Genomic DNA, 22070 nt, shown 5'->3' with positions numbered 1-22070 from the left:
ATTATATAGAGATATTATGATTACAGTATTTGTTCTACTTTTCTGCCATCTACTGGCCATTGTTATAATATGTTGTTCATGTATTATGACTGCTATCTCCTCCTATCCTGTTTGCAAACATCCTTTCTTGTGGTTAGTGCAATCTTGCCAATACATGCATCAGGACTGAACAAAGGATTCTCCTGTTACCTCTAACCTCAACCTCTACCCTCCATGTTCTACCTCATCTCCATCCCTTTATGTTCCCTGACATCTTACCTAATCTCATCAAGATACTGTGAATAAAACCTGTTAAATCCATCACTGCATCATCCTTCCGGATTAACCATGTGCAGTTGTTCAAGAATAGGAGCAGAGGTTAGCAAGTAACACTACCTGCCATTGCGTGTACAGAGATCCGTGCTCACATCCCTCAGACACATCTCACCCACGTGCATTGGTGGCAGAATAGTAACAGGAGACCTAAGTCTACAGTGTCTGGGTGCATATGCATTGTCTGCTGGCAGGTCTTTAACCGTCCACCGTCTTAGCTAAGGCATGTTCACAAAAAGCTCCGTGGATCCCTCTGTGAGAGAAGCGCATCATGTTCCTGACACCACAGATGCACCGGGAGCAGAGTTCACACTTACCGCAGAACGTGACTTCTGTCCCAAATGTGTAACGAAGCCGACACCAAAGGTCAGAGAGAACTTTGAGACAAGTACAGATGAGTTCCATGACAACCTAGATAATTTATGTGTCAGAGTTGATCACTGTTTAGCATCTCTTCCACACTCAAACAGTGACGTAGATTTAACCGCCACATTGAATCGTTTATCTGCTGCATAAGATCGCTATCAGACATTGTCTGCAAAATACATCACATTCCTGAGTAACTGTGACATGGATGATGCCCCAGCAGAGCTAGCTGAAAGGGATACTCTAGAAAAGACCGCATTAGTGCGAGATGCCAAGGATAATGCAGAACTAAGCATCGCACACCTCCAAGAGGTTAGATCACATCGTACAACGTCAACCAAAATCACATCTCGAGCTTCCAGACCATCTCAGTCTAGGAAGTCAACATTTCCTGACAAGCTACTGGAAATCCATGCCACTGCAGAGGAAGCTAGAGTTTGAAGCTCCTTTGCTAGGATAGAAGCCCAAAGAAGCAAGATGGAAGCCAAATTAAAAAGGCAGGAAGCAGAGATGGAAGCCCAATTAAAAATACTCCAAGCAGAAAGAGAAGAAACAAAAGCCCTTGCTAAACTGAAAGTCCTTGAACAAGCACTAGGTCAAGATGCTGATATGTACTGCCTTATTCCAAGAGGAATGGAAGACCCAGCTGATCGAACTACTGACTACGTGCTAAGACATTTACCATCTGTACCAGCGCCCCCTCCAATCTACCACACCAATGCACCCGCAAGGCAAGAGATGTCGCTGCCTATTACTCACAAGGTAACTTCCAGCACTAACCAACAATCTAGGCCCACAGCCTGCAGACCCTCTAGAGACTAAACCGCAACTTAACCCTCATGCCACACCATTTTGTCCTGATTCGTCATAGTTATATAAGCCAGAGCACTTACATTCCCCAAGGATACCACAAGTTAATCCTGTAACTATGACCGGGAGATCAGACAAGTCTGACTTTGCAAGATACATGATTCGCAGGGAGTTAATAAACATCAGTCTCCCTGGCTCGGGCGGCCATTTTCCTGTAGATCACAGCTCTAGGAAGATGGCCACGCACACCGGAAACTTGCACAGGCCGCACTGCTTCGCCGCCCGACACCGCTCACAACCCGACACCGGCCCCAGTACCCGGCCAGGCACAGGTGCCAGTCGCTCTGCCTCACCTCTGCTGCCGCTGACGCCGCCACTACCACCACCGCATTCTTGGAGGGCCCTGCGATCTCACTTTACCACCACCGCAGGTAACGTTCGGACCATAATACGCATCCCCCATTTTCCTCCCAAATATTGGGGAAAAAAAGTGCGTCTTATGGTCCGAAAAATACGGTAACTTGCTATAGAACATATTCACCTCCTTTATCACATTCTCACCACACACACACAAACCGTTCCTATCCAAGACTTTATCCATATCAACCTTTCTCCCATTCATTTTCTTAAAAAAGAACCTCGTGCACTTTTCATCTTTCTCAAGATGTTCTATTTTGGTACGATAAATGATTTCTTTCCCTTTTTCATCTATAACACGCTTTAATTCACTTTGTCTCAACCAGCAGATCAGACACATCCATCCCACTTGCTCCACACTTTCTTAACCAGTCTATCTGCCTGTTTAAATCATTAAATCTGCTCCGATAAGCAGCAGCTTTTTTATAGCCCCATTTTTTGAAGAATTTTTTGCAACACACCTTAACCCACACACCTTAGCACACACGCAAAATTCCTCTTATATACTCTCCACTCTTTATACTTTATTTTTAATTCATTCATCACATCCTCATCTTCTAACAATCTTATAATCAACTTCCATACCCCACCCCCATCATCAATTGCACTAAACACACCTCTCAAACACTCATGATCAGAAAAAGGTACAACATTTTGTCCAAAATTCATACACAACATATTTTTGGAAAACCAAATTTTATCTATTCTGGATACAATACCACCCCTATCAGCATGGTATGTTGGCGGTGGTGGGATGCCAAATTCAAGAACAGCAGCATCTAGAAGGGAGAAATCAGAAATAAGATTGGATAACTTTTTGCCAGTTATGTCTCAATTCCCTTCTGTGATGCAATTAAAGTCACCAACTAAAACTGTAGGCATTTTGCCCGGTAGAAACAAACTTAATTTTTACAAAAGAGCCTGCCGCACCTTTTTTTCGTCCTCTCCTGATGGACAGTAAACATCAATAATTCTAACTCGCCACCCCCTATAGCTAACATGTGCAATTATACATCTACCCACCTCTACCACTGTGTAGCTATCTAAACTAATCTCCCTGTTACCCATTAATATCCTTACACCATCACTCCTATTAACACATGACCCGGACCATACATGCTGTCCGTAAGGCCATTCTGAGGGTAGCTACGTCCACTCACTGGACTTAAAACATCTTCACCGGCGTCTGCCCAATCCGTTCTGGGCTTCTTACAGGAAGTTCCAGGCTCCTCGTCTTCAGAGGACCTTACAAGAGTGAAGTCACCTTGACCTCCACAACAGGCCAACTCCTCCTCAGTGGCTATCCAAGATATACTGGGGGACTTACCAAGAGAACCTTCCAACTCCCCATCCCCGCAGACATCAGAATGATGAGGGAGTTCAAACTCAACTTTAGCAAGTTCCGAACTCACCGCCTCTGGGCTGGGAGACTCAGTTTGGGGCAGCGCCTCCTCATGTGCATGCATGATTTCAGGTTCCTCATTAAGATCCGGGCCTGTAACCTGTGGAATATTAACAACAGCAGCAGGGGGCACAGCTGCCTACCCTGATAGTTCAGCATAAGACCTAGGAGTGGTCCTGGCCTTAGTCCCGATACTTATGGCCCTCCTCACCACAAGCATTGCAGATGACATGATTTGTGCAGTCTTTTGCCATATGGTCAGAACCATTGCAATTCCTGCAAGTTGGCATCTCCCCACAACTATCCTGGGTATGCCCAAAATTCTTACACCTCCTGCAATACATCGTGGCTGCCGGGAAAAAAAAAAAAAAACACTATTCTTCCCAATTGAAAAATTAAGGGGGGGGGGGGTAATAGATGCCTCCGGGGCTTTGGAGAACTATCCCAAATCTCACAAAAAAATTGTATCGTATTACTGCTTCCTTACTGTATTTGTCTGACTACTGTATATATATATCTTGTAACCGCTGGTATATATTGTACCTAGCATCGCTCTTTTGAGTAAATAAATATATATAATTTATAAGTTCGCTTCACATTATCCTAAACCCGGAACACATGGAAGTTGTGAGGAAGGATCAGGGGCACGTGTCTCTGATCGGTTTGTGACAATTGGTGGCAGCGGCGGGATTTGGATATCTGTGAACTGAGCTCGGTGCTAGTTAGTAGATCAGACATAGTATACAGTGAAAGCGTGTACTGTACCCTTCCCCCTCTTAGTTTTCTGTCCTATCTTTTATTTGGCTACGGTCTCTGGTGGATGGCATACTGCCTCAGAAGCAAAAGGTTCCCAGATGAGTGCTACCAGAGGGGACGCTGAGCAGATGGAAGGTGGCAGTGTGGTGCCAGCCGCTGACCAGACTGAGGTGTCAGAGGGGGGTGGAAGTGCCCCCGACACCCACGAAAATCCTGGACATTCTGTTATGCAATCCACAGCTCCAGCTGGAGGGGCCAGTAACCCGGCCCTGGACGCTCTTATGCAGGCCTACCTCCAGGCTCTGAGAGATGGACAGCAGGAGCAGAGCCAGGCCGTGCTCCACATGTGGCAAGCTGAGCGAGATGCCCAGGAAAGAAAGTGGCAAGCTGAGCGAGATGCCCAGGAAAGAAAGGAGCAAGCTGAGCGAGATGCGTGGCAAGCTAAGCGAGATGCCCAGGAAAGAAAGGAGGAGAGGCAGTACCAGTTACAGTTAGCCCAGCTGCGGAGCCGGCAGGACCCACCGGCTCAAACAGCACAGACTCCAGCAGCCCCAAAAGCTAAGCTGCGCTCAGAGGGTCTGCCTGTCCTGGAATCGGACGGAGACCTGCACCTTTTCCTGAAAGGGTTTGAACAGGTGTGTCTCCAGTACCAGGTACCCAAGGCAGATTGGGCATGCACCCTGTCCACCAGGCTAAGAGGGAGAGCCCTGGACGCTTTCTCGTCTCTCCCTGCAGCCCAGCACCAGGACTATGACCTCATTAAAGCTGCGCTGATCCTGAGGTACCGTCTCACGCCTGAGGTGTACAGAGTGACATTCCGCAGCCTGAGGAAATGACCAACCGAGAGCCACCTAGAGACTCTGCTCCAGATGAATGTCCAGCTTCACAGATGGGCAGAGGGAGAGATAGACAATCCTGACGAAGCAACCTTGGACCTGTTCCTCAAGGAGCAATTCTTAAACATTTGCTCGGAGGAAGTGCAACAATATGTCCTGGACCGGAAACCCCAAGATGCCAGAACTGCTGCGGAGCTAGCGGATGAGTATATCGCCAACCGGACGTCGCGGAGACCCGTCAGCACCGGCTGGAGGGGGGGGTAAGACCAATCCTGTTGCGGGTAACCCTGCAGTTTCCCCTGAGACTACCCCCGCCCGAAAACCTATGGGCCCCATTGTTCCCCCTTCCAAGCCCCAGGGAGGACCCCCTCGATGTCACGCCTGCAATCAGCCGGGACATTACAGGACGAACTACCCTAGCCGGAAGACGAACCCCCCTACTTCCCAAACCCCAGCAGCGGGTCCAACGGTTTATGTGGTGGGGCCAGGCCCAATGACAATCTCCAGCAAGTGACTGTGGGGAATAAAGTGGTTATGGGACTAAGGGACACGGGGGCCGATGTGACCCTAGTACAGCCTGAACTGGTACCCCGGAGAGTATCATCCCTGGAAAGACGCTGACCGTCAGCGGGGTTGGTACGGAGAAGATAACTCTACCCATGGCTTGTGTGCATCTGGATTGGGGTGTGGACAAGGGGCTGGTAGAGGTCGGGGTTACATCTCGTCTCCCTGCTAATGTCTTGTTGGGGACAGACTTGGGGCCTCTCACCTCTCAGTATGGGAAGAGAGCAACCCCACTGCCCCGTGGTAATGTATCTGTAAGTGATATTATACTTTGTGGTACCATACATGCTGATCCTTGTAGTGACGTGCCAGCTGACAGGAGTGCAGCTGGGGGGGATTTAGCCCCCCTTCCTGCTCTCTCAGCTGACATGCCCAGCTCTGAACTTTTCAGTGAGAATGCTAATGTAATTCATTGTCGTGCTAATGAACTCTCTGGCTTGGCTGAGGAGCTGGTGGGGCCTGCCCCTCCCAACTGTCAGCTTGCACATGATCCCTACAGCAGCTCAAAACCTAGTGAAGTTGTCAAGTGTGTATCACATGTTGGGGCAACCCACAGTGACCCCACAACCCATCCAGGTGAGGGAAGGGGACCGGGACTCCCTGAGGAGACCCCGGGCATTGCTGTGGTCACCCGCAGCAGGAGGGCTCAGGAGGCAGAGGCCACTTTGCACCCTGACTGCTCCACCCCATCACCTGGGTCTGGGACTGGGCCCACTGGTGTTAACCCCCCAGCGCCGTTCCCTGAGGGTTCCGGCGAGAGTGCGGCCTTCAGGTCCCTGTTAGCGGGCTCCAGCCAGGAGTTCCAGGCGGCTGTCCAAGCCGACAGCAGCCTGGAAGCCTTGAAGGAACGCGCAGGAAAGCCCCCCTTGGAGACAGACAAGGACCGCTTGTTCTGGGACCAAGGGAGGCTGTATAGTGAAACACTGCCCACAGATGGACAAGAAGGTTGGCGCAGCGAGAGGCACCTAGTGGTACCTCAGCCGTACCAGGCTGAGTTGTTACGGCTCGCGCATGAGATTCCGTTGGCTGGTCACCTAGGGGTCGCTAAGACCAAGGCTCGGCTAGCCCACTTGTTTTATTGGCCTAAGATGGGGACAGCAGTAGCTGCCTACTGCTGTTCGTGTGTCACCTGTCAGAGGATGGGGAAAGCGGGGCTAGGCCCTAAAGCCCCATTGATACCTCTGCCCATAATAGGTGAGCCTTTCCAGCGGATTGCTGTGGACCTCATTGGGCCGCTGCCCATTCCCAGCAGCTCCGGGAAACGCTACATACTAACGGTAGTAGACTACGCTACTAGGTACCCAGAAGCTGTTGTGCTGTCCTCCATCCGGGCAGACGTAGTGGCCAAAGCCCTGCTGGAAATCTTCACCCGTGTTGGTTTCCCCCAGGAGATGCTCACGGACCGAGGGACCCAGTTCATGTCTGACTTGATGCAGAGCCTGTGTAAGCAAACAGGGGTGCAACATCTGGTGTCCAGCCCGTATCACCCCCAGACTAATGGCCTGTGTGAACGGTTCAATGGCACGTTGAAACAGGTGATGTTTTTCTTGGGTACGGCCGGGTACTATAGGAAGTTCGTACAGGACTATAGTACCCTGGCCAAGTCCCTGACAGACCTCACCAAGAAGAAGCTGCCGCAAGCTGTCAACTGGACAGCGGACTGCGAGCGCTCCTTCCAGGCCTTGAAAGCTGCCCTGGCGGCAGCCCCTGTACTCCAGTCGTACGACGACTCCCGGCCGCTTGTAGTACAGACTGATGCCAGCACCTACGGACTCGGTGCGGTGCTGAGCCAACCTGACTCAGCAGGTCAAGAGCACCCTGTTCAATACCTCAGTCGGAAACTTCTGCCGAGGGAAGTGGCCTACTCTACGGTGGAGAAGGAATGCCTGGCGATCATGTGGGCTCTGCAGCATCTGCAGCCATACGTGTATGTGCGCCTTTTCACCGTGGTGACAGACCACAACCCCCTCACTTGGCTATCTCGAGTAGCCGGTGAGAACGGAAGGTTGTTGCGTTGGAGCCTAGCTCTCCAACACTACAACTTTGATGTTCGGTATAAGTCCGGCCGGGCCCACGGTAACGCAGATGATTTATCCAGGCAAGGGGAGGCAGCTGAAGTGCTTGCGGATGATGACCGACGAGGTCTTCCTCCGAACGCACTCTAAAAGGGGGAGGTGTGGTGAGGCCAGAGACTGGAAATTCATATTCCCAGTTATGAAGGTCTCAGCAGGAATGCTAGTCTGTCTGACTTCAAAGGACCCCAGGGGAAATGGTGTATTCCTCACAGTCAGGATATGACTTAATTACCATTACGTTTCTATGCCGGCTCCAAAAGGCAATTACCAAAAGGATGCTATTGCCCAGGAGAGAATTGAATACAGGTCAGCTAGGATATATACCTTTGTAGTGCAAATGCCTATTCCTGACAAGAGTATGGGGGAGCTAATTGAATCATGGCAATGAGGAATAGCTAATTGAATTACCTCTGAAGTCAGGGGAAGCTCCTGTGTTAGATCAATTAACATGCGCACCTTACAATGAGAATATTGCTGGGAAATGGATTATGAAATGTCTGATAGAAGGGAAGAGGAGATTACATGTAAATCGCCAATTTTCTGCTCTGCCCAAGTTACGTATAATTGTGTCCCTCTGTGAGAGAGGAGGGGTCTTCTGTTGAGGGTCACATGTCGCTACAGATGGGCAGAAAGACACAAGGAACCGCCCTGGACCTATGACAGCACCCTTCCTGCCGTGTCCAGAGACCTTTGATGAAAGTGTGGTATATTCACTTCTATTCCTTTTAATTTTACTGTATCGTATTACTGCTTCCTTACTGTATTTGTCTGACTACTGTATATATATATCTTGTAACCGCTGGTATATATTGTACCTAGCATCGCTCTTTTGAGTAAATAAATATATAAAATTTATAAGCTCGCTTCACATTATCCTAAACCCGGAACTCACGGAAGTTGGGAGGAAGGATCAGGGGCACGTGGCTCCGATCGGTTTGTGACACAGCCATAGAAGATAGTACCAGCACATACCTGCCTTCTCTCCTGAACTCCTGCAGGCATATTATCTCAGACTTGTGAATCTTCAGAATGTCATAAAACACCATGTTGACCAAATATCCCAGAGAAAAATGCAACTTCTTATCTTTAGCAATGTCAATCCTGAATCCATTTTTGACCCAGCTATCACCAGTCCCAGAGAATTGAAGCTTGACTCCCATCATCCACAGCATCCAGAATCTACCTCCCAGCTATCTCCCAAAAGCAGCGAGAGGCTTAAGCCACCGAAGTGGCGATGCCGGAAGGCCAAGACACAGCACTCAAGGTGTTCAGGAGACTTTGCACCTCGTTCTGGTTTGGCTGAATGAGAGGCGTCAGACCGGTATCTAAAAGTAACGTTTCTCCTTGCGGAGAGCGACATACCGGTCTGACGCCTCTCACCCAGCCAAACCAGAACTCACACTTTGCACTGACGAGGGGCAGTACCCCGAAACACAGTGACTGCAAATTGAGCTTCTGGTATTGGCTTTTATCCTAAGTCATTTGACAAGGCCCGTTAAAGGGTCAATATTGACTTTTAGGATTGCTACTTCCAATAGGTGGCACTAGAGTTCTAGTTCTCTTCCTCTCTGAAGAGACAATTTGCATATTTTCCAGATGAGCATTGCGGCTTGAAAAGTCTCCTCACCTTGACGTGCTTAGCATGTCGCTCTCCACAAGGAGAAATGTTACTTCTTAGATACCAGTCTGACACCTCTCACCCAGCCAAACCAGAACGCACACTAACTGGCAAGTTATTCAGCTGGTTGGATGTTGTATGGATTATGTGGGAGAAAGAGGGATGCTAGAGTGCCTGTTGCTTTCAAGTGTCCGGTCTGGTATGAGGTGATTGATAACTTTGTGAGGAAGCATGATTTACTGAGTGTGCCGATGAATGATTAGGTGGCACTAGAGTTCTAGTTCTCTTCCTCTCTGAAGAGACAATTTGCAAGACTCACTCATGAAACCTTAATCACTTTCTTAGCTGAAGTGTCCGCTATTGTGAAAGCACAAGCTCTTGTTCCCATATCTATGGATCAAGAATCTCCTGGTATTCTTACTCCAGCAACTCTCCTCACTCAGAAACTTGGAACTGTTCTTAACCCACCTGAAGACTGTGTCTGATAACAAATATCAGAGATGGTGGAAAATATAATTAGTCCTTACCGGTAGTTTTCTAGGAGCCTTCCACGACAGCATTGGAGGATGTCGTCCATGCCCTATTGGGGGACAGGAACATAGAGAGGTTAAAAGCCCCTCCCCACCGTCAATCACCAGTGTTTACCAAGATCACCTGGGAAATGGTTACCTGACAGTTTATATGGAAATCCAAGAACCACATAGGGAGGGAAATTCGTGCTGTCGTGGAAGGCACCTAGAAAACAAATTACTGGTAAGGACTAATTCTATTTTCTCAATACGCTTTCCATGACAGCATTGGAGGAATACCAACGATATTTCATTAGGGAGGGACAATAGCTTGGAGGACTTTCCTGCCAAAGGCTAAATCCCTATTGGATGGTAGATCTAATCTATAATGTTTAGAGAATGTGTGGAGGGAAGACTATGTAGCTGCCCTACAAATCTGCTCTGAAGATGCGCCCGCTTTCTCGGCCCATGAAGCTGATGTAGACCTGGTAGAATGTGCCTTCAGGACTATCGGAGGATCTAGCTGCTGGTTGATGTAGACTCCGCTGATTGCTTTCTTGTTCCAGTTTGCTATAGTGGATTTGGCTGCCTCCCTTCCTCTGTTGTGCCCTAAGTGCTGGATAAAGAGGTTGTGATCTAGTCTCCAGGATTCAGTTTGTTGAAGATAATGAAGAACGACTCTGCGGACATCTAGAAGATGGAACTCTGCTTCCTTTGATTTAGAAGGGTTCTGGCAGAAGGAGGGAAGGATGACTTCCTGGGAACAATGAAAATCTGAAACCACCATCGGAAGAAATGAAGGGTCCAGTCGTAGTGTAATTCTATCTTCGGACACAGTCTTGTAAGGTTCTCTGATGGAGAGAGCCTGTAGTTCTCCCACTCTCCTAGCCGAGGTAATGGCTACTAAAAAGGCCGTCTTGTGAGAGAGAGACTGTATGGTGCTAGAGGATAGAGGTTCAAATGGAGAGAGAGTCATACCCTTGAGTACCACATTTAAATCCCAGGTTGGGAAATGAATTTTAATTCTTGGGTGAAGTCTAAATGCTGACGTCATGAATCTCTTGATCTGTGAGAGGCCAGATCTTGATCAAACACCGCGCTTAGAGCTGAAATCTGTACTCTAAGAGTACTAGGTTTAAGACCCAACTCTAATCCACTCTGAAGAAAATCGAGGATCCGAGCTATGTTAGGGTGCAAGGGATCAGGAGTGTCCGGAGCATACCAGGATAGAATGTTTTCCCATATCTTGCCGTATATTGCATTGGTTACTGGTTTCCTACTGTTGAAGAGTCCTTACCACTTTTTCTGAGAGACCTTTGGGTTTTAGGATCTCGGCTTCAGTAACCAAGATGCAAGGTTCAGCCACTGAGGATTTGGATGAAATAGGGGGCCCCGTGAGAGAAGGTTGTTGAGTTGTGGAAGCATCACCGGTCCTTCCAGGTAAAGATCTGCGATGGCTCTGAACCAAGGCCTTTTGGGCCATAGAGTGGCCACTAGAATTGCGGTAACTTTCTCTAACCGGATTTTCTGGATAGTTCTTGACAGTAGTGGTATTGGAGGAAACGCATAAACCAGCTTGAAATGCCAGGGATGAGCTAATGCATCCAGTTCCATGGCATTGTCCCTTCTGTCCAGCGAAAAGAAGAGAGGAACCTTTGCGTTCAGGCGACTGGCAAATAGGTCCACTTCGGGAGGACCCCACTTTGCTACTAGTGACTGGAACACCTGGTGATTCAGGCTCCATTCTCTGGGCTGGATGTCCTTTCTGCTCAGAAAGTCTGCTTGAGTATTGTGTGAGCCCCTCAGGTGAATTGCTGAAAGCGATAGGAGATGTTGTTCTGCCCAAAAAAATATTCGACCCGCGACTCGTTTCAGACTTTCTACCTTCGTGCCACCCTGATGGCGAAGGAAGGCGACTGTAGTCACATTGTCCGAGAGCACTCTGATGTGAGACCCTTGGATCAAGTTGGCTGCGGCTCTGAGTGTTTCCTCTACTGCCTTCAACTCCCTGAAGTTGGAGGATCTGACACTTATCTCGTGACTCCATCTGCCTTAAAACGGAGTCTGGGCCACCATGGCCCCCCAACCTCGTATGCTGGCGTCGGTAGTAACTGTAATTAGAGGGTCTTGGGTCCAAGAGATCCCCTTCCGAAGATTTAAGGAGCTTAGCCACCAAGCAATAGAGGCTTTCACTAGACCGGGGGTTCTGGTCCATTTGCTTAGTGAGTCTCTCTGTCTGTTCCAGGATTTCAGGATATGATCCTGGAGGGGTCTTGAGTGGGCCTGGGCCCATGATACTGATTGAATACATGCTGTCATTGACCCCAACAAAGACATTGCCACTCTCAGAGTTGGGTTCTCCTGGTGTCTGAAATTTGAGACGTTGCCTCTTAGAACTTTTTGATGTTCTAACGGAAGAGAGGAGGTTTGTTTGTTGGAGTCTAGTATGACACCCAGGAATTTCCTCCTTGACGAAGGAAGGAGTTCCGATTTTTTGAGGTTTAGAATCCAGCCCAGCGAGCGGAGTGTGTCTAGGGTCATGGATACATGAAGATTGAGGGTATCCACTGAGGGGGCGATGATTAACATGTCATACAGGTATGGAATTATACAGACACCCTGTTTTTGAATGAATGAGATGACTTCGGCCATAATCTTCGTAAACACTCTGGGTGCTGAGGAGATGCCGAATGGTAGTATGTTGTACTGGTAGTGAAATATTATATTGTCCCAGGAGATTGCGAAACGCAAGAACTTCCTGTGTAACGGATGGATCAGTACATAGTAGTATGCATCCTTCAAATCTATTGTTGCCATCACACAAATTTTTCCCTATTAATGGGATAATTGATCTTATGGATTCCATTTTGAATCTTCTGTATTTGATGTGATGGTTCAGGGACTTCAGATTGATTATGATGTGCGGGGTACCCGAAGGTTTCCGTATTAGGAATATCCTTGAGTAATGACTCGTCCCCTCCCAGCCAGGGGGGACTGGGGATATTACCCCGGAATTTAGAAGGTCCTGTAGACCGACTGATAACAGATCCTGAGCTCCCAGAGAAGGAAGCGTAGTGACCCTCAGGACCTGAGGGGGACGCGTCTCTAATTCCAACAGCAGACCCTCCTTGATGGTATCGAGGATCCACTGGCAGGAAGATATTGCCTGCCACTGGGGAAAGAAATCCGAGAGACGCCCCCCCGACACGGATCAAGTCATTGTTTCTCCTGCTGCTGGTGCTGTTGTTGAGGCACGAGGATGTTGCGTCCTTTGCCGCCTTTAGGATAGCTCCAGCGCCCAGATTTTCCCTTCCCTCTATACTGGGAGGGTGGATTCTGAGGAGGTCAAAAGGAGCGCTTCCTAGTTTGTTTCTGCTCAGGAAGGGTTTTCTTCCTATCCAAGGCCTTTTCCAGGATATTATCCAGGGCTGGCCTGAACGCATACAGTTATATGAAAAAGTTTGGGCACTCCTCGGCTGAGTCAGTCCGGATTGCGGCTAGAGCTGCAGTTCTATCCAATACCGCTCGCCGTGCACTGTGGCTTAAAACATGGAGTGGGGATGTTACCTCCAAGGTGAAACTGCTCAATTCCATTTCAGGGAAAATACTGTATTTTCCCTGAAATGGAATTGAGCAGTTTCACCTTGGAGGTAACATCCCCACTCCATGTTTTAAGCCACAGTGCACGGCGAGCGGTATTGGATAGAACTGCAGCTCTAGCCGCAATCCGGACTGACTCAGCCGAGGCATCCGCCAAGAAGCCCGTGGCTTTCTGAAGGAGGGAAATGGAGTCTAGTAGATCTTCTCTAGATGTGCCTCGTGACAGGTGATCCTCTAGTTGGGTCAGCCATTTGAACAGGGATCTGGCAACACAAGTTGATGAGATGTTGACCTTAAGGGATGCAGAAGAAGTTTCCCATGATTTTTTAAGGACACTTTCCATTTTCTGGTCTAAGGCGTCCTTCAATTGGGAGGAGTCCTGAAATGGAAGAGAGGTTTTTCTCACGACCCTTGCCACCTGGATGTCTACTTTAGGAATGTCCCACACAAACTCTTCATCTTCCAGTGGAAATCTATGTTTTAAATTCGAAAGGGTGGTGAGATGGCCTTCTGGGGCTTCTCATTCCAGTTTAGTGAGATCTCTAATGACCTCATGAACCGGGAATCCAGTCTGCTTTTTGGATTTAAGACCCTTAAACATTTCATCTTGAACAGAATACGGAACCTCGACCTCCTCTAGCCCCATAGTGCCCCTAACGGAATCAATTAACTCCTCTAAGTTGTCCGAGGACAAATAATATCTTCCCGTCTCCATCTTCCTGGCAGAGCTTAACGATTCTCTGCTTTCAAATTCATCAGAGGCGGAGCTACTGGCCTCTATGGAAAATACATCTGAGTGGAGCTCCTGAATTTTTCTCTTCGTAGGGGGAGAGGGCCTAGAGGAGGAGTAGATGGGTGAGGCAGAAATGGATGCCTGGACTTCCTAACGACCTGAACCTCTTGTCTAACAAGAGACCTAAGCTCCTCAATTAACAAGGGGTTTTCTTCTTTGACTATTCTGTCCGTACAGGGTTGGCACAACTTATTCCTATGGGATGAGTGCAGCTTTTTTGTGTAGATGCCACTTCTACGGGGCTGGAGCTTATCCGTTTTAGGAGCGGGACCTTGTCTTCCTAAGAACATAGAACAAGGGGAACTAGTATAATCTTAGAAACGGAAAAGGCTAAGTTAACCCCTTAGTGACCAACCCCAGTACTACCTACGGCAGCCAGGGGCATGCTGGGCTCTGCAGATGCAGGGATACTAGGTCTTTCACCCTCCATGGTGGAGATAGCCTTACCTGGTGACGTCTACAGGCGTGTTTTATAGAGAAAACCATGCGCACCAGCAAGGAACTTCTGTTCCCTCCCCCTTCTGGTCACTTTCAAGTCTCTGCCGGCTCTGGGACGTGCTCAAACTTCATGCGTTCCACCGTGGAACGCAAAGCGCCGGAAGTGACTAGGACCTGCAGTGACGTCACTTCCTGTGTGCGCATGCACCCAGACTCCGGAGGAAGGGGGAGATGCCGGAGAGTTGACACAGGCCTACAGCATGAAGATCATCTGGCCTGCTTTACCCTCGATGGGACGCAGGAAGGCCGGGACAGTCCCAAACGGGAGCAGCATGGAGTTAGGAGAACGCACCCCGACCGACCGCTGCCCGGCAAGTATCACTTTCACACAATGCTGCCCTGCCGGCCGGACAGCACTGCAGGACCTCTCCATGTCCCAAGGGGGACAGGAAAACACTGGCAATTGGCGGTGGGGAGGGGCTTTTAACCTATGTTCCTGTCCCCCAATAGGGCGTGGATGACATCCTCCAATGCTGTCGTGGAAGGCGTATTGAGAAACATGTGCAACATCCGGCTACCTTCTTCTGGAGTAGATGGACGAGGGAGTACCTTATTCTCCCCCAAGGACAAAGAAAATGGCATCAAGTTAAACCGAGCTTACAAGTAGGAGATCTTGTCCTCATGAAAGACCAGAAGGTGGAAAGAAATGCATGGCCTATGGGACTTATATCAAAAACCTTTCCAAGTGAAGATGGCAAGGTGGAAGTGACGGTCACCAAGCAAGGTGACCCCAAATATTTCATTAGGCCTATATCAGAGGTTATCTTACTCATACTGGTTGATAATTATCCATTCAACCAGAAGGAGCTGTCGGATCACTTAAGATGCTCATTTGATTGCAACCAGGAACTTGAACCTTTGGATTACAATTGGGTTGGAGACAGTTTGACCTTCTCAAATCTGAAAATGTGCTATCTATTGGATTACTCCAGGACCTTTTTATAGACATTCATCTATCTCGTTCATAAGTTAATTGTTATATTGCATTAATTGTTTTGTATTTCAGGTTTAGATATCATTCAGCGAACTTCAGGAAAACACCTCCACTTCAAGACAGTTAATATAGTGAAATCCAAGAATTTCAGGGAGTGTGCTGTTAGCTAATTGGCTATTAGTCAGCAAGGGCTTTCAGCCATTACATGGACATTTGCTTAATGTTATATGGTTTACTTCTAGCATCTAGTGGTATTATGGTTACAGTATTTGTTGTACTTTGCTGCCACCTACTGGCCACTGTTATATGTTGTTCATGTATTATGACTGTGATTTCCCATAATACCTCCCTTTCTGAAACTCCTCCTATCCTGTTTGCCCACATCCTTTCTTGTGGTCAGTGCCATCTTGCCAACATGTGCATCAGGGCTGAAGAAAGGATTTTCATGTTACCTCTAACGTCAACCTCTACCCTCAACCCCCCCCCCCCCCATGTTCTACCTCATCTTCATCCCTTCATCTTCCCTGGCATGCTACCTCATCTCATCAAGGTACTGTGAATAAAGCCTGTTAAATCCATCACTGCATCGTCCTTCCAGATTAACCACGTGCAGCTGGCCAGAAATAGGAGCAGAGGTTAGCAAGTAACACTACCTGCCATTGCGTGTACAGAGATCCATGCTCACATCCCTCAGCCATGTGCATCAGTGGCAAAATAATTATAAATCCCACTAGCGCACGCACTGTGCGCTGCGGGGATTCGCCGGTTTCTGAGCGGGGACCGGAGGGTAATGTATGAATTATACATACTCCCGGCCAGTGGGCGTGGTTTCGCTACATACACTTGGCTAGTTGGCCACGCCCATTGGTCGGCTGCATTACTAGAAGTCACTTGAAGTGAACGATACTCCATCTCTGAACACCCCATCATATATTTACAGCATAAAATAAATATTGTGCAAGTACTGAGCACTTTATGTTGTGCTCGGTGTAATTCAATATGCCTTTCTTGCGAATTAGGCCAAATTCACACATCTGTTTGTTTTGGTCCAAGTACAGACCAACCATGGGTCTCCTGATCCAAACGCAACAGTCTCATATATGTATACAAGCTGTTGAGTTTGAGTAAGGAGATCCGCAGTCATTCCCTGCTTCATGGACTGACACATGGATGTGTGAATGTAGTAAAATACACAAACTTCAAAAAAAAGTGTTGAGGGACTGAATGCAGCTCTCCAAGACTCAGTTAGGATAGGTCATCAATATGAGATCAGTGGGGGCCCAATACCAAGAACCCCCACTTGATCAGTTGATAACTGCTCGAATGTAAGCGACATACAGATAGGAAGTTGATGTCCCATTCCCTTGACTGGGAGATAAACTATAGTACTTGGCAGTGGCCACTAAAAAGTGTACAAAGCGGTGCTGTTCCTCTGTACATTGCTTACATACGGCTGCTGCAGCAGCAGAGATCAGCTGTCCATTGGTAATGCTGGGTGTCAGACCCCTACCATTGCCATACTGATGGCCTATCCTACAGATAAGTTATTAACCCCTTACTTACCGGGGACGTATTAGTACGCATATTTGCGTACTGCCCGTTCAGTGAGGGCTGCTGCGCTGAGCCCTCACTGAACGGAGCACATGTCAGCTGATTCTTACAGCTGACATGTGCCCGCAACAGCCGCGGGTGGAATCGCGATCCACCCGCGGCTGTTAACATGTTAAATGCCGCTGTCAATCTCCGACAGCAGCATTTAACGCGCGCCTCCGGGTAGCGCGTCATAAGCCCCGCCCACCGGCGACCCCGTCACGTGATCGCGGGTCGCCGATGGGCGTGCATGACAACCCAGGGTCTGCAGCAGACGCCTGTGGTTGTCATGATCTTGTCGCTATGAGCGCCACCTAGTGGTCGGCGCTCATAGCACAGGACCTTTTCTGCTGCATGCAGGGGACCTGCTCGTCCCCTGTATGTAGCAGAGGCGATCGGATAGTTGCTGCTTCTAGTCTCCTATGGAGACTATAGAAGCATGCAAAAAGTAAAAAAAAAAAGTTTTTAAAAATATAAAAAAAAATAAAAAAATATAAAAGTTTAAATCACCCCCCTTTCGCCCCATTCAAAATAAAATATATATATAAAAAAAAAAACCACATACACATATTTGGTATCGCCGCGTTCAGAATCGCCCGATCTATCAATATAAAAAAAGAATTAATCCGATCGGTAAACGGCGTAACGAGAAAAAAATTCTAAACGCCAGAATTACGTTTTTTGGTCGCCACAAAATTGCAGTAAAATGCAATAACGGGCGATCAAAACATCGGATCTACCCCAAATGTTATCAATAAAAACGTCAGCCCGGCACGCAAAAAATAAGCCATCAACCAGCCCCAGATCACAAAAAATGGAGACGCTACGGGTCTTAGAAAATGGCGCTATTTTTTTATTTTATTTTTTACCAAATTTTGGAATTTTTTTTCACCACTTAAATATAAAAGAACCTATACATGTTTGGTGTCTATGAACTTGTAATGACCTGTAGAATGAGAAGGGCAGTTCAGTTTTAGCATTCAGTGAACGTGGTAAAAAAAATAAATAAAAAACAACTGTGGTATTGCACTTTTTTTGCAATTTTACCGCACTTAGAATTTTTTTCCCGTTTTCCCGTACAGGATATGGTAAAACTAGTAATGGCGTTGAAAAGTACAACTCGTCCCGCAAAAAAAAAGCCCTCACATGGCCATATTGACCAAAAAATAAAAACGCTATGGCTCTGGGAACAAGGGGAGCAAAAACGAAAATGCAAAAACGAAAAATGCTCCGGGGCTTAAGGGGTTAATATGTTAGTCCCGCAGTTTAAAGGGGTTGTCCACTTCTTGGACAACCCCTTCTTGATCTAAATGTCTGGCCCCGATAAAATAAAAAAGCCTATACTCACCTCTTGTGGTGGCGACGTTCCAGTGGTGTGAGCACTTGTGGTCTCCGGGCTTTCATGTGGTTGTTGGGCGCCGAGATCACGTGTCACAATCAGCCCTGGCATCACTGTACCCACCTTCAGACAAATCAAACATGAAGTCCGGGCTGCATCTGATTTCTGACTTCCTCTTCATGTTCAGTGCGACAGGAGGCGAGGTCAGTGATGCCAGCGCTAATTGGGAGCCAGGGTCACAACAGCTTGGGAGCCCCGGGGAGGGCGAGTGCCGACACTGCGGGAACGGCGTCAGCACTGGAGGTGAGTATAAGCTTTTTTATTTTATCGGGGCAAAGCGTGGGGGATGACAAGGAGTTGTCCAAGTAGTGGACAACTTCTTTAATATGAATGCTCTGTAATCAAGCTTGGACTGGCCCACAGAACAAGAGAATACTCAAGTGGGCCACCACCCTCTTATATGAGCAGTACTTGGCACAATATACTTGAATCACTATGTACAGATAAAGACAGCATCTTATTCATTTAACAATATACCAAGTTCATTGGTAAGAGAGAAATGGGATCCAGCGATGAAGGCTATCAATCTTGTTGGTATAAAATATAGCTTTTATTGAGCAATTTAAAAGAAAACTCCAATTCATACATTGAAACAGGTGCACATTAGGTACTAGTGATAGGACCTACGCGTTTCGACTTGCGTCTTACTGTTGGTCATGATTAAGATGCAAGTCGAAACACGTAGGTCCTATCACTAGTACCTAATGTGCACCTGTGCCAATGTATGAAATGGAGTTTTCTTTGAAATGGCTCAATAAAAGCTATAATTTATACTAACAATATTGATAGCCCTCATCACTGGATCGAATTTCTGTCTTACCTGTTTCTATTGCAGCAGCTCTGCCCTGATCCGTGCGCAGCTTTGGAAAACTCCGAGGACTACAAGCCAATTTTGGTGAGCTGACTACTCATTTTTTGTTCTCTTTACCCAGTTCATTGTTTTATAAATTTGTGATTGAGGATTATGTCACATTCGCACGTAGCTGAAAAGTGGGGCCCTGGAGTTGGTTACTGGTGGGCCCTTGGCACCCCAGTCCGACACTGCGTGTAATTATGCAGAAACAGGCTTATCAGAAACTGACTGAATGTGTATCGCATTGTAAACTAGTCCAATAATCACATCCATTTATTTCTTGACAAAAACAGGAATGGATGCCAACAGAGAGAGAATGTACATACTATTTCCTCTGCTAGGATCTGTTCCTATGTGGCAGAAAAGTGATATGCCTCACTCTTCTGATAACAATCCCTAAAAGAGGGAAGAATAGGAAGCATTTAAGGAAACCAGGATGGATGAACACAGAACTTAAACAGATGTTAAAAAGAAAGAAATGTTTATCAAATGGAAAGAGAGAGGCGTATCTAAAGAAGAATATAATGCTGTCTGCAGAACCAACAGGGCACGCATCAGATTAGCTAAAGCTCATAATGAATTAAGACTTGCAAGAGATGTCAAAAGCAATAAGTAAGGATTTTGGGAGTATGTTAAAAGTAAAAGAACAGTTAAAGATGCTATAGGATTTTTATAGGATGAAATGCTGAGAAGACCGAACTTTTAAATTTCTATTTTGCATCTGTTTTCTTTCAGAAAGTAAATGTAACATCAACTGATCTTCACTGCACTATTGAAGGAATGGAAGAATCAACACTATCTATAAATAGATAGTGAGGGAACACTTAGCTAACATAAATGAATTCAAGTCTCCAGGTCCAGATGAATTACATCCTAGGGTACTGAAGGAGATAGCAGAGGAATTTATTGAGCCACTCTCCATAATCTTTGAAAATTCTTGGAGAACAGAAGTCCAAAAAGACTGGAGAAGAGCGAATGTTGTCCCTATCTTCAAAAAGGGGAGGAAAGTGGACCCAGGGAACTATCGGCCTGTGAGCCTTACTTCTAAACCAGGAAAGATCTTTGAATAAATTATTAAACAACATGTATGAAAGTACCTTTATGAGAATTAAAGAAGTTGGCCACAACTTTTTATTATGCCCCCAATGTATCGCCCCGGGGCCCATAAGTGTCTTTGTAATTACCTTCTGTTGCAGGCTCTGCCCGTGAGCGGCTCTATCGCAGGCCGCTCACAGGTATCATGTGACCAGCCACTGATGTCACGTCAAGTGAGGCGTGACATCAGTGACGCAGTCCCCGCGGTGGCTGTTGGGTTGTGGGCAGGGTTTCCCCGCGCGTCACACCCAGCATCCACCGCGCGCTTTCCTGATGAATGAGGAGAGGGAGAGCGCGCGGTGGATGCTGGGTGTGACGTGCGGGGTAACTCCGCCCAAAACCCAACATCCACTGGTGGAACGCAGGAGAGGGACCCTCGGCTGCAGCCTGGACTTGTCGTGACGTCAGCGGATGTCAGAGCCATCTGCAGCCGGGGGTCACGTGATGCCTGTGAGCGGCCAGCAATAGCGCCGCTCACAGGCACTAACTGTAACAGAAGGTAATTACAAAAACACTTATGGGTCTCTGGGGGGATACATTGGGGAGGGGATAATAAGTATTGGACAACCTCTTAAATGATTAACCAGAGCCAGCATGGGTTTGTAACTAATAAGTCATGTCAGACTAACTTAATTTCCTTCTATGACAGAATCACTGACTGGGTGGATCAGGGAAATAGAGTAGATATAGTATAACTTGACTTCAGCAAAGCATTTGACAACGTATCTCACACCATCCTTATTGAAAAAATTACCAACTATGGAATGGACAAAGCAACTGTTAGGGGGATTCATAACTGGCTTAGTGATCAGTCCCAAAGAGTGATCATAAATGGTTGCACATCCAGTTGGAAGAATGTCTCAAGTGGGCGGCCACAAGGCTGTGCCCTGGGCCCTGTGTTGTTCAATGGGTTTATCAATGATTTAGATTTAGAAATTGAAGGTAAACTGATTAAATTTGCTGATGACACAAAGCTAGGAGGGATAGCTAATACTAGAAAAGAGAGAGAGGATTCAAGAAGATATAGACAAACAGGAACTGTGGGCAGCAACTAACAGAATGTTTTTTAACAGGGAGAAATGAAAAATGCCTACATCTGGGAAAGAAAAATGAAAAAAGCATATACAGAGTGGGAGGAATAGGGCTAAGCAACAGCACGAGTGAAAAAGACTTGGGCATACTAATAGATCACAGACTGAACAAGAGTCAACAGTGTGATGCAGCAGCAAAAAAGGCAAACACAATTCTGGATTGCATTAACAGAAGCATACAGTCTAGATCACGTGAAGTAATTAATCCCCTCTACTCCTCTTTGGTCAGACCTCATCAGGAATACTGTGTCCGATTCTGGGCACCACATTTTAAAAAAGACATTGAAAAACTGGAGCAAGTTCAGAGAAGAGCTACCAGGATGGTGACCGGTCTACAAACAATGTCCTGTGAGGAACGTTTAGAGGATTTGGAAATGTTTAGCTTGCAAAAGAGAAGACTGAGAGACTTAATAGCTGTCTACAAATATCTGAAAGGCTGTCACACTGTAGCGGGATCAGCTTTATTCTCATTTGCACAAAGAAAGACTAGAAGCAATGGGATGAAACTGAATGGGAGAAGATACAGATTAGATATTAGTAAAAAAAATTGAC

Source organism: Phyllobates terribilis, unplaced genomic scaffold (assembly GCF_046119375.1).
Source record: "Phyllobates terribilis strain yellow unplaced genomic scaffold, ASM4611937v1 Scaffold_2__4_contigs__length_985480577, whole genome shotgun sequence".
In the NCBI taxonomy this organism is placed as follows: Eukaryota; Metazoa; Chordata; class Amphibia; order Anura; family Dendrobatidae; genus Phyllobates; species Phyllobates terribilis.
This window is presented reverse-complemented; position numbering follows the sequence as displayed.